The following is a 17,710-nucleotide window of genomic DNA, read 5'->3' as shown; positions in this document are numbered from 1 at the left end:
GCTCAAACCATCAATTCAGACTTTATTCATTGCCCTCCTACTTTAGTCGTATCTCATACAGGCAGAAGGGGATGAAATAACAGTACAGAAAAAGTTGGGCTTGGTTTTAACTGCTGTGTAGTACAACAGGTTGGACAGGAACTTCTGTAGTTTCCCAAAGTATTACTTGGTTCACAGAATATGAAGATAGAAATACTTGCTTTGCCAAGCAATGTCAATGGCTGTTCACAGAATTAAGTATGTTAAGAACCAGTAGTTTTGCAAGCGACATCTCCTTTCCATTGCTGATACGGTAAAAATATTCTGGTGGGTCAGCCATTTTCTGCAAGGTGGAAATAAAGTTATTCCTCTCGCATAAAAAGGAGAAATAAGTAGTTGGCAGGGATGGAACACAGTTGTTCCTGACATCTATTGGTCAAGAATCTGTTAGAGACTGCATATTGCCATGAAGTTTAACTTGCAGCATCTGTAGCTCATAGAAGGATGTGCACGGTGATGCTGAAGAACAAATGTCACGTTTTCATTAGGTATTTGCTCAGAACAGAGCTCTCACAGGAAATACATTAGTACTATTTCTTCACCTGATATCCTGCTAATGGAAGAGAGTGAGTGACAAAGGAAGTTCATGGATTGATTTAGATGGAAAGTATTTTTAAAATTACACAATTTTTAAAAATTATACTCAGATGATATCAAATGCACAGTTTATTACCATGCATGTAAATGATATTCAGAACCTGGTGATATACACTGACATGGCGGTTATTCTGTTCTGTTCTTTTACAGCAGCAAAATGGTTATTTTTCTCACAAAGAACTTAAAAAACATATAGACAAATATTGACATAGCATTATGAGGCTTCATGCAGATCTGAAGCAAATAGCCTAAATGAAGACCATGGTTTGAATGAGAAATTAAGACCAAAATGTTCATCCAAATACTTCTAAAAAATACTCAATAGTGACTGTTAGGGATGCTGCCTAAATCTCAAACTAAATTGACACTGTTCATGGGTAATTTGTAACTGGAATTTTTATTCTAAAATAAATTACAGTAAAATCATAAATAATTCTATATACATCAGTGTTGAAGCAAATAACCTTAAATGCATTGCAAACACTGAATGATGATGTAGTAAGATATGGGATCATTATGAAGAAAAAAGCAAAGAAATGTGTAAGAGAAGTGTAAATTATATTTCACAGTTTCACTTGTTCTATTACAAGCAGTATTCACTGTTCAGAGATCAGAGGTAAATAGTTCTTCCTTCTGGAGATAGAAAATCTGTTGTTTGAAAAGTTACTATCAGCCATTTCTTGTGAAAATTCAGATTATTTTTCTTCTAACAGTGCAAGCTGCCAGATGCACTTTTAATTAACTGTGCTCTGAATGCAGCATCATTACATATTTTTTTTGACACCTTTTTTGGGAAACCAGCATTTTAATGAAAAAGCATGTTCTTTGGTCTCTGAGTAGTAGTTTTTTGTGTTGTGTGAACTGTATCAGTTATACTTTGAAATTAGGTCAGTGCCTAGTTAAGTTTGCATAAGGACTAAAAAGCACTTTACTCATTAGACATTGTGCTTGTAAGATCTCACTGTTAAAGCAAACTTGAGAGTTTCAAGCAATAATGTGCTGCTCCGCAGATTTTAAATATTGCATATTAGTAACATTAAACAAAGTTTGATTAAAACAGCAGTTACAGTAGTTGCCAGGGGCCAAAGTGTTTGGTCATTTGGATATAACCCAGTTTTTTTTTTCATTAGAAGGGGTCATGTGCCTCCAGTTTCTCTTCCTGCTGTAAACAATTAATATATTGTTATTCCTCAATGTGTTATAATAATTAATTGGCATTTAGCATGTGGTTGATGCAAATCTTAGCATAACCAAACCTAATGAGGTATGATTTAAATAAAAAAACCTATAGATAGCAATCAGTTTGAATATAGTCAAAGATTTAAAGCAAGCTGTACATTGTGTGTTTTATCATGAAAGCTCTTTAGCACTTGTATGCATTTACAGAGTGTGTCTGTCCTGCTTTGCACGGTGTGTCGCTGGCACCGCTGTTGGGTTTTTCTGTTTTCGGTGATGTTATACCAGGTAGCAACCATGGGTTTGACTAATTCAAAAAAAAAAAAAAAAAAGGGGGGAAAACGTAGTGATGGCCATAAAACTGCAATGCTGGAGTTAAAAACCCCATCCCAGAAGACACTGATTGCCACCAGCTCTTACCAGGGGGCACACATGGTGTTTATAAATTAAAAAAAAAAAAAAAAAAAGGAGGGTTAAGAATTATGCTTAGAATTAGAGGTGCAGGTACACAAAGTGTTCTCCTCCATGATACGCTCTGATGAGTGAGCATTAGTGTATCCAACAACTAAATACGTATCCAATACTAAATATGTATTTTGGCTCAGAGGGATGGATGGGGACAGGCACTGCGTGAGTGACCGCATGGCACTGCGCTGGGACACGCTTGGATAACCCAACCGTAAAGGGTGGGTGAGTGACTCATGGCTCAGATTGTAGCCATAAAACTCATTTGCAGTTAGCTATTTGACATTAGCCTTTCACTGCTTGTGAAATACACACAAAATACCTGTGGCTTCTAATTAGCTTTCAGTGTAGGTTGCTTGTTAGGAAAAACCCTTTGCCTTTATTGAAATGACAGCTTAGATTTTGATAGAGAGCAATGCTTGCAAGCTGTTACTGTCAATAATGTTCACTTCCTTCAAAGCAACTTCTCTAATTAATGAAATCAATTGCTAATTCATTTTGCATCTGGATACTTATATAGCTGCATAAGACACTCATGAAATTGCCTTTTTTTAGAAAGTTTTTTTTGGAGCTGGCAGAGACGCGTATGTACAGTCTGAAACGGTCTTCTCATTTCTGAGAAGTGAATCCAGGATAAAATTTTTACTTCATTCTCAGAGACTGAGTCTTTTTGCATTCTACTGAGCTCCCTCGCAGGGGTTCTAACCCTGCTCTCGGAGCAGGCTGCCCTTGGTGCTGGAGGTGGTTACGGGTGCCAGTCCCTGTCCCTGTGCTGGGGCACTGCTGACCTTGCAGGGATGTGCTATATAACGCTGATGCAGAGGGACCACTGCTTTTCATGTGGCTGTATGTGTGACTGATTTCAACCAGGTGTTTTGCATCCAGCAGTCAAGTCACAAAGAAACTTTTCCTGTCCACCTGTGCCACTTAAATACTGGGAACAATCAAGACTGGCTACAATGAATAGATTTTTACTTGATTGCATTTTCAGGTGTTTTGTAACTTTCACGAATATTTAGTAGCTTCCTTAAAAGGCCTCTGTATTGTGAATACTACCTTATTTGGCTTTGTGTGTACTCAAAAAAATCTAACAATGTTAATCAAGTTATGGCAGCGCAATTAATTAAACCAAGGTGTAGTTATTCAGAAATTATAATGTGACTGCAGCAGCTATTCAGCCAAGCCCTGTTCATTGTGCACATTGATGGCTTTCTACGTTCTACAGCTTCTCACGCTGCAAAGAAGAAAGTTTAGAAAGTTTAGGGGAAGATACTGCTTTAGTGGAAAGGGGACCATGTGCTGATATAAAAAAGACTTTTGGAGTTCTCACATTAATTTTGTATCTTTTAAAGGAAAGAACTAGAAAAGTGGAAAACTGTCTCCTCACAGTGTTTTCAAGCAAAAAAAGCCCCAATCCTTAAACTTTTTTTTTTTCTAGTTTTGTTGTTTGGAGGTGGTTTTGGAGTGGTTTTTTTCAGTCCTCTAATCACCTGGAAGGAAGTAGTTCAATGAATTCTAAACCTGTTCAAGGAGCAATGTAGGGGAAAACCTGATTATCTGATTACCCTCACTGTCTTCCTGGATCCAGCCTGACATCCTTTCATAAGTTCAGAGTTGGAAATTATTAAAGGAAAGTCATTTGAATAAAATAACAAATAGATCACTCTAAGTTATAGCTAGAGCTTGTCATAAAGATACTGATTCTTACAGACTTTGAGGGGGGAAAAAAGGAAGACTATCCTGTAAAAGACCCCAAATAACTATGAATTGTGTTCCACATTTTTCATATTTTATTTGAATTTAATCTTGTCTTTAGAAAGCCTTAAATTTTTAAAGTTTGTACTGGATAGTACATTGACACAGCAAAGCTGTGAACTTGCAATACTAGTATGTTAATATAAATATTGTCTTCACTGATAAACTATTTCTCAAAGCAAGGGTGCAGTTTGACATGTGTTTCAATAGTAGCAGTGGTAGGTTAAGCAGTTTGTCTTCTCTGCACTACCTCATCCAGTACACAAGCATTGTGGGTTTTGTAGCCACTGGTGAACTGAGTGGGGAAAACAGACCTGCCTTTAAAAAAAAAAAAAAAAGTTTTTGACAAGTTCTTTTTGAGTTGGACTTCTGTTTCCTTGTGCTGAAAAGACAGCAGGGACGTGTGAAGTAGCAGCAGTACGTAGCTTGGTGTAGGATCTGCTTAAATTTGCTGATAGTCTGAACAAAGCCTGTCTATACTTGTAAAAAGGTATTTTTGTCCTTTGAAAATGCATTAGAAAACTAGTACAGAAAAGTATGTAGAAGAACACACCTCAAAAACTGTAAGCATATTTGATTTTAGTTTCATGCAGGTCTCCATCATGATAAAATATTCTCATCTTTAGGACAATTAAGAATTTATTTCCTTTGTAAAATGAATCTGGATAAGAGTTGGTTATAGTAAATCTGTGTGATGACATTTTCTACACATCCAATTTTCATAAATTTATGTATCGCTTGTCTGAGTCTGTAATTCAGCATTTCTAATGGGTTTTAGAGAAGAGAGACAGACCAGAAAGGTTAAATGTTTGGAAGAGTGGTGTAGCTGCCCTTAAAGGTATTAACAGAATTTAGATGTAGAGTTTTGGCAGAAGGGGGCAAAAGAAAGGTGTGATTGATGCAGACAAAACTAATCTGTGAAGAATGGTCAGAAAATTATATTCATTTTACCTAAGCTTTTCTTGTTAAAGGTGAAAAGAAAATCAATTCCCTAGCTTTTAAGATCTTTGAACTTCTATGGAAAATGTAAAACCCCATTTCAGAGAGATCTTCGAAATCTCATTGTATATTTGATGAAAAGCATGTTTTAAAACCCCGCACTTTAAAATGTTCCATGAAAGAGGAGCCACGATGCTGGAATCACACTTTCACATTAGTCTTGACTTTCTTTTAGTCTAAGATTTGACATTAAATGTAACTGAAATATAAAGCCTCTTTTGAGGCTTCACACATGCCACAATGTACTTAAGAGTAAAATAACTGTAACTATGGGGGGGGGGGAATAAATTGGAGAAAATATTTAGAAAGAAGAGTTTTTTGTTTTATTTTTACATTGCTTCTATGTTTTGTGCCTGCAATTAATCTGAGCATGACATCTGTGGTGTGGAATATTCCTTTGGGCAGCTTCTTCCCTCTTACGCTCCCTCTCAGCTTCTAGGGAAAGTTGAAAAATTTCTTGACTAATGTAAGCGTTACTTAACAACAACTAAAAAAAAAATGCATTATCAACATTCCTCTCATACCAAATCAAAACAGAGCACCTACTAGAAAGAAAATGAATTCTATCCCAGCTGAAACCAGGACAGTGTTCCTTGTTCTGTGTGTGCTCCTAACCGAAGTTAATCAGTTGTGCGAGAGGTGTTGGCACTGCCAGCCGCCGGCCGACGCGTGCACCTTGGGGGTTAATTTTAGCGTGTGGATTTTATGCTTTGGTGGAAAGTGCACTGTGAAGTCCTGCGTAAAAGAAACAAAAAAGAAAATGAAATAGCACTTGAAAACGTAGTTTTGAGTAAAATGCTGATGCATAAAACTATCAGCATTGAACAACAATGAATAAAACATTTGAATCTTGAAAAGTGAGGTGAAAGCCAAAAAAACTACAAAAGAACTGCAAATGAAGTATCTGAGCAAAATACGTGGTTGTAAGAGAAGCTCTTGCTGGGTGGTGAAGGTGTGCAACAAGCTCTTTTCTAACTGTCTTCTTAAAAATGTTTTCAAGAGCAGTGAAATTGTTTTTTTAAATAAGAAACTCAGTTTTCAGTATTTCAATGTCTGATTATCATGTGTTTTGTTTTTGTATTTTTTTTTAAAGATTTTGATGGTTATGGAAAAAGCTTTCATCAGCATATGGCATAATGGGCTACCGGTTGGATGATTTACAGTCATCTGAAACATGATACGTATTTCCCTTCTTCCTTGTCCATGGTAAGTTTTGTTCCTGTACATACCTATTAAGTACTTGACCTCAGAGAAAGAACTAAAATTTTGCAGTGACCTGCATTGGATGTTATTCCCACTGTTTTCATATGGACTAGTGTACAGTTGTTAATTTACAGAATATGTAAAAACCAGTTCTTAAGCTACTTGAGGATGCTTAAAAAACTTCAGGAAATTACTATAGAAAATTTTTCTCTCTTTTGGATGATCTTGGAGCTGTGGAAAGATACTATACACAGCTTGAAATGTTATCTTTCTCTTCATCTTGAAAGCATCTTAACCTCCGTGTGAAGTGTCTTAGTACAAATTAGTTTCCAGCCAAATGTTCTTTTTGGTATCACACATGCCACAATGTACTTAAGAGCAAAATAACTGTAACTATGTTACAAATATAATTCAAAACACGGGGCGGGGGGAAGAAAATTGGAGAAAATATTTAGAAAGAAGAGTTTTTTGGTTTTATTTTTACACTGCTTCTATGTTTTGTGCCTGCAATTAATCTGATTATAGTATCCGTGAGCAATGTTAAGTATTGTATAAACAATAATATTAAAAGCAAGGCTTCTCATAGTACAACTGAGCTATCACTTCTGATTTACAGTGTCCAGACATGCAATAATGAGCTCCAAAGCACTAGTTGTTCATTTGGCTAAACGCATTGACAAACCAAATTTGGACATCCAAATGTTCCACTGACACACCAGAAATAGCAGCCCAGTCTCCTGTCCAAATATCAGGTTAAGCATTTGAGGTTAAAATCCCCACTGTCTTGCTCTTCTCCTTTTTCAGGGTTTTGACGTGGCTGTTAATGACAGATTTTATTTGTGAATGGTAATGACTTTTCTGAAATAGTTCCTTAGTCATTGTTAAAATCTATCTGTAAATGTCTATTACCTTAAGTCGGTGTCTAGAGTTCAAGTTAGAAAAGATATGATATGCCAGCATGAAAGGTATCTTTCCTTTATTCCTGTTGCAGATTCTAGAGTCCTTAGAGGTATGCAGAAGTAGTGAGAAAAGCAGAGAGATACAAGCATTGAGAATAGAAGAGCTAAATTAATGGCACTAGTCAAAGCCGATATGCTTAAGTACTGTAATGAACTAAAACAGAGGCCGGAGGTGTGTTTGCACTTGATAATGGAAAGATGCATTTAAATATCCCATATAAATGGATAAACATATTTGCCAGCAAACCTGTTTCTATTGTTTTTGGTGGAAGTAGGTATTTACAGAGTGAAATGGACAGACATACAGCACATCTTTTTCATCCTTTGGAAGACATCTTCTACTTGCCTTTCTGTTACCAACTGGCTTTGCATTTCAAATGATATGTCTCCCAGGGACTAACCACACAACTCTGAAACCAGGGAGCCAGATAAATAGGAAAGAAAACATCAACTCACTTGTTTCTGCTGGCAAGTTATTGAGGAAAAAAAAATTTAAAATGATATTGTTTGATGGGTTATCTAGCGCCTGTTGATTCTGTGAGGCCGTTCCCCGGGTATTCATTGAGTTCTGCATTGTTCCCTAACCATGATTTATATTTGCCGCATTAGCTGATTTGCTTCAAAGACTTGATCATTTATTTTCTCCTCTTCCTTATCAGCAATGTGCCATACATTTCTGAGCTGGTATTTGCATTCTCAGTGTGCACTGATTCCTGATGAAATCAGGGCTTTGTGACAGGTCTGGTGGAAGAACTAACTTCTTTAAACAGAGAAAAGGATGTCTATCCTGGATGTGTAAACACTGCAGGATTTTGTCTCCTTTTCCAGAGGTCTGCCAAACAGCATTTTACTGCAGTTATTCCCTGTGTCCATCAGGTTGAGAACAGAATCCAGTCCACAGTGTTTCCTTTGTGGCCAAACTAAAGAAATATATAGCGTGACAACATCTTAAATTGTTTAAGAAATGCTGTTTTACATTGCCTTGCCAATTTAAAAAACACTGCTTGCTTTGGCAGTCTATTTGTCAGAATTGTTGCTCTTTGCTGCTCTTTGCAGTCAAACTCTTCAAGCAAAGAGAATGTCTGTGTGAAAGGGCACCTTTATTCCCCCCCGCCTTTATATCCACTCAAGACTCACATAGGCTCTCTTTAGGCCAGTGAGTTACCCCACCATTTCTTTCTAACCAGATTAAAGCTAAGATGGATATCAGGAGGTAAAGTGAATGACATCACACATTATGTGAAACCTAGAGGATTTTGTACCTTTACTATAGCTTGCAGAATGATATCTGGAGGCTAATCAAGCCCCACTTCTCAAATTCAAACCCTACAAAAATGGTAATATACATTTAGGATCTGTAAAATAATGACGATATTAGTAGTTCCAGTTTGTTCCTATACTTTATTATCTAGACCAGGGAAACCTACTATAGAAAGATACATTAAGATGATACATCAGTTTTTTAGAGGAGATGGTGGGCTATGAGAAGAAGCTATGTGAAAGGAAAATGGAATCTCTTAAAAGCAGGAGTATTGGAAATGCAGAATGATATGGGGTTGGAAGAGACCTCTGGAGATCAGCTAGTCCAACTTCCCCTGCCAAAGTAGGTCCACCTAGAGCAGGTTACACAGGAACGTGTCCAGGCGGGTTTTGAATGTTTCCAGAGGCGGAGACTCCACCTCCTCTCTGGGCAGCCTGTTCCAATTCTCTGCCACTCATAAAGTAAAAAAGTTCCTCCTCATGTTTAGATGGAACTTCCTATGTTCAAGTTTGTGCCTGTTACCTCTTGTCCTGTCACTGGGCACCACTGAAGAAGGACTGGCCCCATCCTCTTGACACCAAAATTGAATGTCTTCTGCATCTTCATTCTACATTGGACCAGCTGATACTAACTGTGGCAGATTTTGTGACTGGAAAGCAGTCAACTCCACTGAGATAAAAAAACCGACCAAACAAGACCCAACAAACAACAATAAAAAGTGGAAGATCTTAATTTCTTATATATTGAGAAACTTCATTTGGCATTTTAATATCAAATGGATTCTTTTAAAGATATTGAATTTGTAAAGTGAGCACAGGATGAGAAAGAAGCAATAAAGAGCAGAAGTCAGGTGCTGTTTAGTCAGTTTAGGAGACAGGATAACTAAAAAGAGAATATATAAAACATTAAAGATCAGGACATTTACAAACAAGGTACGTGGAACAGACCTCATGTTAAGTTATACAAATAATGAAGGATTTTTTATTATGTAATTGTATCAACTTATTTGGAAGGAACACTGAAAATAAGTCTAGAAATCTTAATAAAAAAACCAAAAAAACTGTAGTAGGTATCCAAAAGTTCTAATACTTACCAGATGTATTTTTTGTGTTATATAATACAGACAACCACTTGTGGAGACAATATCAGCAATTGATACACTGTATTACATTCGTATTATCTCACTTAAAAAACCAACACAAACCAAAACAGCTACAAGACAAAAGCATGGAGAAAGTCTAGCCCTGGATCTCAATTTCTCAACTCACAACAATCTCAAAAAACATGTACTGAAACCTCCTATACCAACACGAAACAATAGAAAACTTACGTTTTGGATGTTTCTGCTTGTAAACTCATTTCAGCCAAACTGTGCTAATGGCTTAGCAACATTTACTGATAGTGTTGTAACTGAAGTGTTCAATTTTAACTGTAAATCATCATTAATAAGTATTCAAACCAATCAATTTTTCTTATTTCCATTTCTTTCTCCTTATTGTGGAAATTCAGGGTTCTCTAAATTTCTACTGATTTTTCTTAGACTGTTGCTCTGTCAAAGTTCTCATAGATGTATTCAGTGAATGTGTGTCTGTCCTGTGTCCACCTGCTAGCCAGGCTGTTTGAACACCTCATTGGCTTCGTTTGGCTGCCAGAATGAATGGCATAGCAGATACAATGAGAAAATCACAAGGAAGCATATATTATGGAAGTAATCCATGGGAAGTAATCACAATACTACTGAGATATGTCCTGATATATCCTGCCTGCAGCTAATAAACAGAAACAAAGTAATCACTTTTTCTTGAAAATTTCTGGTTTCTGTGAACTTAAACTAGGTTTTTAATGCTGCCTTGGTACATTCAAATAAAGTAAGAACTCTCCTTTGCCCCTTTCATTTCCACACACTTTTGTGTATTTCATTTTCAGGTTGATATTGTGATCCAGAAGGACCACACTATGTCAAAAGTCTTGAAAAAAATATGCCGCAGAAGCTTTAAAAGCTGCAGAGAAACTAGCCTCAAAACTAGGTATTGGTTAAAAGAAGGCTCAGTAACATAATAGGCATTGGTGCTGATTGGTCTACTGATGATTTCTATTAGTAGGGAGTCTTGACTAATGAGTCTCTATCAGCCTGTCGCGATTGATGTGGTAGTCAATGGCTCGGCATGTCATTTTATTTCCTCTTAAAGAGCATCCTTCTAATGGAAGTGTGATAGGATTTGGCTTTAAATGAACTGCTGCATTTGTGACTGGAAATTGCAAGCAATTTCTTTATCTGAATGGAGAGAGGAAAATATTTTCACTTTCTATACATTTGAATTTCTGCATAGTTTTCTTCTGAATTCATAAATTATTTATGCCAACTAACTACTTCTGTGAGCTCTTTGCATTTAAAAATGCCCAGTAATTGAGTAAAGATGCTTGGAATGAGAAGAGGCTCTGTGGTAACATTACTGTTGTGTTTAAATTCTATACTCTTTAACTGCACAAGGCTCTTAAAGAAAGTGCTGGGTTTAAAGCTCCAGTGAACTTGCTTGAAAATGTATCCAATGAATTAATATTTAATTTTTAGCCTTTCTAGTGTGCTACCGCAAAAAAGCAATGGCAGCCATTTTCTACAAAAGACTAAGGGCCTGCCAGTTTTGTTAGGGTAACAAAAGTCACGTGCAAATACTAGTAAACCAATTATTTGGTTTTGTCCTTAGAATATTAATCTAGGGTTTTTTTTTCTTCATTAGTAATTAGTGATATAAGAATATACTGTGCATGCTTTTTATTCTCCTGCTGTGAAGGTAAATTTTCCATTGGAAAACCAGGATGCAGTACAGAACTATCCAACCCATTTACCAGCTCCTCCCCTCAAAGTTAGACCTTGTTGAGCTGCAGGAGATTAGTGCAACTAACTCAGTGAGAGATCTTTATGAAAGGAGAGGTGGCTTTATTTTAAATAATCTGTAATTGAGTTGATTTTGCCTGTGTGTGTTCTCACAGTGAACACAAACAGCACTGAAACACATATCCAGGCGATCTGGCCAGCAGCACTTGTGTGCAAGTCTGAAGGCCAGGAGATGCCAGCAGTTGCATCCTCACCACCTCTCTTGGGTTCCTCTTGGTTGGTGGCAACAAATGAGTTGCTCTTTTATACGATCCAGCACCCTGCAGTTGCTATGATTTGATTGTTCACCTCAGAATTTTGCTTACTTCAGCCTCTGTAACTGCCAGACAAATCTGCTGCCCAGTGCTTGTGTGTTCTCCTTTCATGTTTCTTGGCATGGGTGGGTGGTGAGGAGTTAAGTACATGGCATCACCACATGTGGTGCTTACACTGCCTGGTTGAACTTCTGACTGGCTCAGCAGCATGGTTTACAATGTAATTAATTACACAGTTTTAATTCTGGATACTAGCTTGAGAAAATATGCTAAATGCTTACTATGAAAACCGAGGATCTTAAAGTTACCTAGGATTAAGCACCCAAAAATGTGCCCAGAAAATGGAACTTCAGTTTTTTTTAAGAAAAACTAAGTATTTCCTTCTCCTGTTTGGTGGACATTGACTGCTGGAGTCAAACAGTGCTTCCCATATTCCTGAGAAGCCTTGAGTTCGATAACTCCTGGAGTTTCTCACAGAAAGGATTCAATAGGGACTTCCAGAAAAAAGAAAAAAAAAACACCAAGTAGGCTTCTTAGAGCAATCAGTAATTTTTCTTTGTTCTTTCATAGTTAGCAGGCAAAGTTCCTTTCTGAATGCTTATTATTTTGGAGCTTTTGGAGGCTTCTATTACATAAATATATATGTTGGAAATAGATTTTTATATGAGCATAATTCTGCAATAAACAAGATAATATTGATATATTTAAAAGCTATGTGGCCCCAACTGTGGGAGAGGAAAGCAGGCCTTTGATAATCAGAGTAAATATTGGTGTTTTTTTTTTTAAAGCGGTTTTAAAAAGACTGAATTACTCTCTTTTTTTTTTTTTTTTTTTCCTTCCCCAACCATGTAAATAATTAGAATACTCATAAGTATTTATAAAACCTAGGCATGTGTTGGCTGTAAGGCCCTAGGGAGATCTCCTCCCACTCCAGGCAGGACTGTTGCCCACCCAGATGAGGGCAGCCGTGGCTCTTGCCCTGGCTGGGGTGCGTCTGCCCATCCCCTCCAGTCCTGGTCCCTACTCATACCAGGGGTTATTTTGTGTCATAAACCCACATTGGCACCTGAGGAATGTCATAAGGTGTCTATTGCCCCAAACCTCAAGCATATAAAGGTCTTTCCAGCGAGAGACTCTGCCATCAGCCATATCAGCAGTCCTCCTAATTTACTGTCAGTTGTGTATTTGCCAGTGGGACATCTTTGGCAACCAGCAGGTCACTGATGAAACTGTTGAACAATATAGGACATAGAAATTTGCTTTTACAATGAGGTATGGATTTGTTTTTCATTTTATTTTTAATTATTTTCAACATACCACTGTTATCATATAATTTGCCTAATAGCAGAGAACTGTTATGGGAACATGTTCCCAAATTAAGCGTAATCATTTTAAGACTCATTCAAAAAGTAGCTTCACAAAGCATAACATAGAAAACAGGTAAGAATCACTGCAGTTCTGCAGCTTCCAACTGATCAAATGCATACGTTATCTATATTTCCCCTAACTTTGATTATTATCTTAGCCAGCATCAGCAATAGAAGAAATGGGAAAAAGGGGAAACTGGTAGAAAAGACATAGATTCTGAAAAGCAATTTACATTTCTTAGCTCAGGGAAACTAAATCTAGGCTTTTGAAAGGACTAATGAAGTGCTTGAGAAGGGGAGGAATAAAATAGGTTTAATTCATGCTGTTACAGCAGGCAACCACAGTTTGATTCTGCATTCATTGCTTTTAGATGAGCTCTATATTAAATCTCAGTAAATTTATTCAGAAATTCAGATAAGACTTTTTTTTTTTTTTCCTTTTACTGTTGTCAATAAAAGCATTTAGATATTGGCGATTTGTTAGGTTGGAGAGAACTGTCTCATTGAGATCAGAACTGTTGCTAGAAAACTAGATCAGAGCAGATTTTTACAAGTAGATCAGATGGACATTTTGATAGAATAACTACTGTTTGTAGATTGTGCTTTGTTATGCCACTATTAAGAAATAATAATTTTAATTCATCAGAATACTGATTTTGAATAATTGGTACCACTGGCTTAGTGAGACATTATTATTCTAAGTGTTAATATATGCTATTATATCTCAGTGTTAATTTTCGGTATGTCATTAACTGATGTCTTTTTTTGTGTGCAGTGTGTATATATGAGTATACAGACATACACACATATATGAAAAGATTAAATAATAGTTCAATTTTACAGGGACACTTTAAAAAAGTAGTTTGGATGAAGAAAAGAGGATCATCTTGTGAGAGATGAGCAAGCTTGGAAAGTTAGTTTCTCTCCTTTAAAATAAAATCTGTACTATTCTTTAGAAATTGCATGCTTTATCTGTGTTCTGCATCCGTTACTGTGCATTTCTTATTGCCCATTTCTTTATAATAAAGGTAGGATTCATCTGGTGTGTCTCTGTTGTCAATGGTGAGAGGCAGACAACTCCAGAAGGCAATTCCTCTCTTACAACAATCTGAGATACTTATCTTAGAAGGGGATATATTACCCTCTGGAGTTGGCTGTGCATGCAGTATTGTTATTTCCTATTTTAAAAACAGGCCAAGATAAGCATGAAGAGCTCAATCCTTCCTATAGTTCTTTTTATTTTGTTGGAGCTTAACAATTGTATCTCTGGAGCGAATGAACTTGTTCAAGTGGTTTCTACATTCTAAGTACAAAAAGGCCCTCAAAAAATGATCGAAACTTTCAGGCTAGAAGATCCAGTACTTTAACCACGGTTATTATGTAGCACAATAAAAGAAAAGTCTTCAATTATGCTAGCATTAATCCAAAATGGTGGTGTTCTTTAGATCTTTTGTTTACTTGGTTTGACATTGACAGAAATAAAACACTTGCCATGTTGTACTCTGCCTAATGCCTTTTTTATATATAAGCAGAATGTTAAATTTATTAGAACTAGGAGTTTGTTTGTAAAAAAAAAAAAAAAAAAAAAAAAAAAAAAAAAAAAAAAAAAAAAAAAAAACAAAACAAAACCAAAAAAACAGGAGAAATGAGACATTTTGAACCATTTTCTACTTTTTCTATTTGTTACTGGAAAAGAGTAATGTACATCAATAATACTCCTGTAACTAGTTTGTGCTATACAATTCGTCTTATATTGAATCCTGTGTCACCTCTTTTGTACAACATCTTAGTCTTTATTATTTTATTGGGTTTTTTTACTATTTTTTCTGTTTTGGACAAGCTCGTGCTGCTTGTTGCCTTTCATGGTAGCTATACAAACTGTAGTAATAAAAATCTTTGCTAGATTCTTTTGCCTTACACAGGATCAACTCTAAAAATACAGTGATGCTTCAGTGGCATGTCAAACTAGTCTTGCCTGTGTTTACTCCCTATGAAAGTTTTGTCCAAATACTTTTTATTTTTAGTGTCTTTGCCATGTCCTCTCTTTGGCAAGAGCTTTAGCCATTTAACATATTTACTCATCTGTAGTTTTCCATGGATTAGGCAGTTTTTGTTTCCTCTCCTAAGTGAAATGGGTGTTGTGGTGCTCTGTTAAATAGTCCGTGTTTCACCACAGTAATGTGAGCGTTTTAGTGGTGGTGTAAATCATTTCGCATTGGAGAATATATGTCTTTATTCAGGTCTTAGTACAGTTCAAGTTTCATCTTCAGCCAAGTGAACTTAATGGTATGTATTACTCTGCATTATACAAGACCTTTTTGTATAGTGCTAATTAATCAATGCCATGCATTAAAGCTGAAACCTTTCGGATAAGAAATAACAGCAAGGTTTCAAACATTTGTACTAATAAAAGAAAATGTGCCATTTGGGGTTATTCTGACCAGATTTCAGCTTGTATTACATCCTGCTTAATAACCTTCTTACTACATTTCAATGACATAGTCTGCTGTTCTTTAAATCTTCCTCTAAGCTGTTTTGTTGCTTGGCACAGTTGAGCAGCTGCTGTGTTCCCTCCTCCAGGTAGCTTTGCTTCAAATGCCTGGAAAAAAATTATTCCACATAGAAACAGGTAATACCACAGTAACATATAAGAGGCATTTGAAATATTTCACGGTCCACTTTTTCCTGCCTGAAAGGTTGCTGATATTTTGGGTTTACTACATTAGAAGAAGGAGAGAGCTTTCTCATGTTAGGAAGATCATTTAATTGCTTTATAGGCTGCCCAGTTTATAGCTATCAAAGAGTGGTTGAAGGCTTATGAGAGATAATTTGTGGGTGTGATTATACTCAGGAGAGAGGAAGGAAGCAAAGGATCTGCCTGAAAGTGGTGAATCCTGTGAGAATTGAGGCATCAAACAACCTTTCCAACAAGAGCCTGAAGCAACACATCAGCATCTACAGCAGGTGATACCAATGAGTCTGAAAAGCACAGATTAAATGAATGCAGGTGTTGGTGTTAGAAAATCGGGTCTCTAAAGAGTAGTGCTAGTTACTATCAAGGGATTGTTCTTGCCAAAAGAAGTTTGGAGGTAATTTAAAATGCAGTGCGACTTGACTTTGTGTTGACTCCAAGCAAGGTCATAAAACAGTCATGTGTATATTTTATTTCTGAATGTGAGTCAGCTATGAAGCAGGAATACTCTTAGATTTTGTTTGGAAAATTTACATACTTGAGCCGATTTAAGGAAGAACAGCTCTTTCAAATAAATCAATAAATAGAAACCTTGGAGTGTATGTACAGGGCACAATTTAAATCGTTTTTCAAGTATGTTAACATTTTGAATAAGCAAGATGGATTATTCTTAAAAAAAGAAAAAAGTGTTCTTGCAAGATTTAGGAACTTCCTGTCCATTGCATTTGGGTGCAATCTAGCTGGACAAGCAAGCCACAGAATCTTTGGCCGTTTTTAAAAAGATTTGTCTTTGGGAAGGGGTGACTTCATTTCTGTGTTTAGAATTGACATGGGTGACGTTGTCCAGTGCTCCCAGCATTTTGTGGATGGCATAGATGAGAAACAGAAGGAACATGTAAGTCTGATGCTATCCGTGGGAGAGCTGCATGCATCCTCTGCCACCACGTATGTCTATAATTCTGAACCATTTATAAAATAAGGGCAAATTCAGCTGTTCCTAAAGAGTCATTGTTATTTCAGAAGATAAATAATACTGTCATATTATCATCACTTCACTGAGTATTATGAGACTGCTAACAGTGACTTTCCCTTTATTTGGTTAAAGAAAGCTGTAAACCTTGCTTGTAAATGGTGTTCTGCGCAGCTGCTTTTATTCCACATTTCTGTGAGCTGTATCATTGTTGACAGAATTTTTCATTATGTTTGACTTTTGCTTCCAGTGTTCTATGAACTTTGGCTTGAATTAATGATTATAAGGTGTCTGATTACTGATAAGCTCCTAACTATTTGAAGGACTGAAATAAAACTCTCACTTTACCTCTCCTCTCCCTTTCCTTAAATTAGCCATGTAGGAAAAGAAAGCCAAAGCAAGATACCAATATGCATGCACAAAGAAAGTTGTTGTAATCTGGTTATGCTTTTGCTAAGAATGCTTTAATTTGTCAAATATATGTGATACAATGCACTTCAAAAGCTCCCTGCACTTAGTCAGAACTAAATTGTTGGAATAATTGGACACTTCTCAAACTTGGTGGACTATATAACTATATTGTTCTCCCAAATACTTTCATTTATCCTTAAGTTTTCAGTTTCCTAATGTGATAGTTGAAAAATCAACTAAGTGGAGATATGTTTTTGCGTCAGCATGATTGTCTGTCCCAGCCAGGAACAGCAGTGAACAGCACTTGAAAAGGGCCCCTTCCAAACTGAAGCTGAACATTCTCCCCCTTCCCCATGTCTGATCCCCAGGCAGCATAGATGTTGCTAACTTTCAGCAATATTTTGCCCGTCCCCACCAGTTCTTAGGAACTGGGAGATTCCATGAGGTTTTTTGAAAACAGAGGTTTTTATAAGTTTTCCAAACTCATGTAATGTTTTCCAGCATCCCAGAAAAAGATTAAATTCTGTGTTTACTTTTTTTTCCCTCCTATTAACTAAATCCATGCTGCTTTTCCAAGAAATTAATTTTAATACTATGTTATTTTTCCCAAAGGGAAATTTTGTGTTATGCCAATTCAAAACAATAAACCATCACCTTCCCCCCCCC

At 36.5% G+C, this 17,710-nt stretch overlaps 1 protein-coding gene across 2 annotated transcripts in view; it reads left to right on the top strand.

The window, feature by feature from the left end:
- Positions 1-6,122: 6,122 nt before the first annotated feature.
- The window catches only part of CHRM3 (cholinergic receptor, muscarinic 3), a 195,560-nt gene continuing 183,972 nt past the window's right edge, over positions 6,123-17,710 (top strand). For both annotated transcript variants that reach the window (XM_014950556.1, XM_014950557.1), the window contains exon 1: positions 6,123-6,237. The gene's annotated coding sequence lies outside the window, so the exon portion shown is untranslated. The remainder of the gene's footprint in view (positions 6,238-17,710) is intronic.

The sequence above is a fragment of the Calidris pugnax genome, unplaced genomic scaffold, assembly GCF_001431845.1.
Source record: "Calidris pugnax isolate Ruff unplaced genomic scaffold, ASM143184v1 scaffold24, whole genome shotgun sequence".
Lineage (NCBI taxonomy): Eukaryota > Metazoa > Chordata > Aves > Charadriiformes > Scolopacidae > Calidris > Calidris pugnax.
The sequence above is the reverse complement of the archived record's forward strand: the minus strand, read 5'-3'. Positions and strand labels throughout refer to the sequence as shown.